The sequence below is a fragment of the Tachysurus fulvidraco genome, chromosome 14 (genome assembly GCF_022655615.1).
Source record: "Tachysurus fulvidraco isolate hzauxx_2018 chromosome 14, HZAU_PFXX_2.0, whole genome shotgun sequence".
NCBI lineage: Eukaryota > Metazoa > Chordata > Actinopteri > Siluriformes > Bagridae > Tachysurus > Tachysurus fulvidraco.
This window is the reverse complement of record NC_062531.1, coordinates 25,002,457-25,004,956: the sequence shown is the minus strand read 5'-3', so window position 1 is coordinate 25,004,956 and position 2,500 is coordinate 25,002,457. Positions and strand designations below refer to the sequence as shown.

General features: G+C 46.2%; 1 protein-coding gene across 1 annotated transcript in view; it reads left to right on the top strand.

Moving 5' to 3' along the window:
* Window positions 1–85, top strand: part of adgrd2 (adhesion G protein-coupled receptor D2) — a 46,868-nt gene extending 46,783 nt beyond the window's left edge. Inside the window, exon 27 of the transcript XR_007137717.1 lies at window positions 11–85. The gene's annotated coding sequence lies outside the window, so the exon portion shown is untranslated. The remainder of the gene's footprint in view (window positions 1–10) is intronic.
* The last annotated feature ends 2,415 nt before the right edge of the window (window positions 86–2,500 follow it).

The following is a 2,500-nucleotide window of genomic DNA, read 5'->3' as shown; positions in this document are numbered from 1 at the left end:
AGTTACGAAGGTGTGTGTGTGTGTGTGTGTGTGTGTGTGTGTGTGTGTGTGTGTGTGTGTGTGTGTGTGTGTGTGTGTGTGTGTGTGTGTGTTGAAAAATATTCAACGCTCCATGTCATTATAAATTCCCACATGTCATGGAATAAAGATCTGAATAACTTCATTCATTCATTTTCTACCGCTTATCCGAACTACCTCGGGTCACGGGGAGCCTGTGCCTATCTCAGGCGTCATCGGGCATCGAGGCAGGATACACCCTGGACGGTGTGCCAACCCATCACAGGGCACACACACACACACTCTCATTCACTCACACACTCACACACTACGGACAATTTCCCAGAGATGCCGATCAACCTACCATGCATGTCTTTGGACCGGAGGAGGAAACCGGAGTACCCGGAGGAAACCCCCGAGGCACGGGGAGAACATGCAAACTCCACACACACAAGGCTGAGGCGGGAATCGAACCCCCGACCCTGGAGGTGTGAGGCGAACGTGCTAACCACTAAGCCCTCGTCCCTCCTCTGAATAACTTAAAAAGCCTTAATAAGCAAATTATGCAGTTTGTGAATTAAAGGTGTCGTCAGCGATTGTGCTCAAAGGGAGCAAATGATTAAATGAAGCTTCTCAAGCATTCGCTGTTTCTTTTAAAGCCACGCCCTAAAAATGCTGCTAGTGGATCATCAGTTGTGGCATCACCAGACACAAGGATAGAAGCTTTCAGTGATACATGATTGACAGGTGAGTAGAAGCACCCGTTGAGTTAGACTTCGGTGGTCCAAGTCGTACACGTCTGTTTTTTCCCCTCAGCTTCTGAGCCTCGAGACTGAGAGGAAAGGGACTAGAAACAAACAACAACAAAAATCATTCAGATTGTCCAAATCTTCAATCAAACCGATTCTTTTTTACTCGGCACTGTTTTGCCTCGTCAGTGACCGCATCTGTGCGAACGCACGTCGTGTGAGTCAAGTGAGGCTGTAGAGTTACAGATCATTAGTAAATAAGTGTTTTTTTAGTGTTTTAGCCTTGAGGCTAACAGGCCTATCAGAGAGCCTGAGTGTGTTATCTCTCTGTGTCTGGCTGGGTGTCCTCACAGGCACGCTCCTGAAGTGTGGCTGCTACAGGTGTGTGGTCTATATATCTATATATATATTATCTCAATAGGTCTCATCTCTCTATCTCTCTCTCTCCATTAGGTTCTATCTCTCTCTCTCTCCTCTATCTCTCTTCACTCGGTCTCCTCCTATCTCTCTATATATATATCTCTCCCTCGGTCTCTCTCTCTCTCTCTCTCTCTCTCTCTCTCTCTCTCTCTCTCTCTCTCTTTCTCCCTCGCTCTCTCTTTCTCTTTCTCTCTCTCTCTCTCTTTCTCTCTCTCTCCCTCTCTTTCTCTCCCCCCCCTCTCTCTGTCTCCCTCTCTCTAATCACCCATGTTTTAATCAATGTAGAAACCATCTTAACTTATTTATTTATTTATTAAGTCGCCATGAATTTTAATGATATGTGACTTGTGTAAATAAAGTGTTGAAAAAGTAAAAAAAAGTCTCTCTCTCTCTCTCTCTCTCTCTCTCTCTCTCTCTCTCTCTCTCTCTCTCTCTCTCTCTCTCCCCTTCATCTCCTTTCCCTCGACCCTGACACACGCCAAATCCTCTGCCGTCAAGCGCACCACACGCACACTTCACACACACACAAGCCGAGGCACACGTTAGCATCTCCCCCTACGCCGTGACCATGACGCACGCCAAATCTCTTGATCGCAGCCAGCTACAGTGTTCCCCATCTGAACACACACACACACACACACACACACACACACACACACACACACACACACACCATCTCTTCTTCATCCACAAGGCTAGAGCATTTTTCCGATGCCTCTCTTTCTCGACTCTAATTGCTCCATTCTTTCACAAAAACCCCTAAAAGTGGAGGTCTGAATTTTATCCTCACAGGTCACACAGTCTACATTTCTGCCCTTCATGAGTTTCTGCTGGTTCCTTGGAAATTATTCACTCGGTCAAGACCGACTCATGGCCGAGGAATCGTAAATAAAACTAATATCTCAATTAATTACTCCACATACGTGCTCCATTACTCAGATTCCGGCTATCTGACTCTTTAGAGAAAGACACAGGTGATGAAACAGAGGCGTATAAATACACACACAGAAAAAAAAGATGTTTGGATTATTATACAGGATATTAAAGCGGCGATAAGTGAAGACCTCGCCGCCTCTGATAGCCCACACTGACTTACGGTTCCTCTGCACATCAAACAGGTTCCTCTCCCAGAATCTTCCTCTTCGCCTCTCTTCTCTTCCTCCAGCTCCCACTTTAAATCCCACTCCTTTTTTCTAAAGGCCGTCTCCCAGCAGGTGGCGGCGCGTAGCCCTCTGCGCCTCTCGCGCTCAGGGTGGCCAAAAAAGATCATCACAGGCCTCAAACATGTGGATTCAGCTTGAAAATTTTGTTACGACAAATAAATTACAACATAA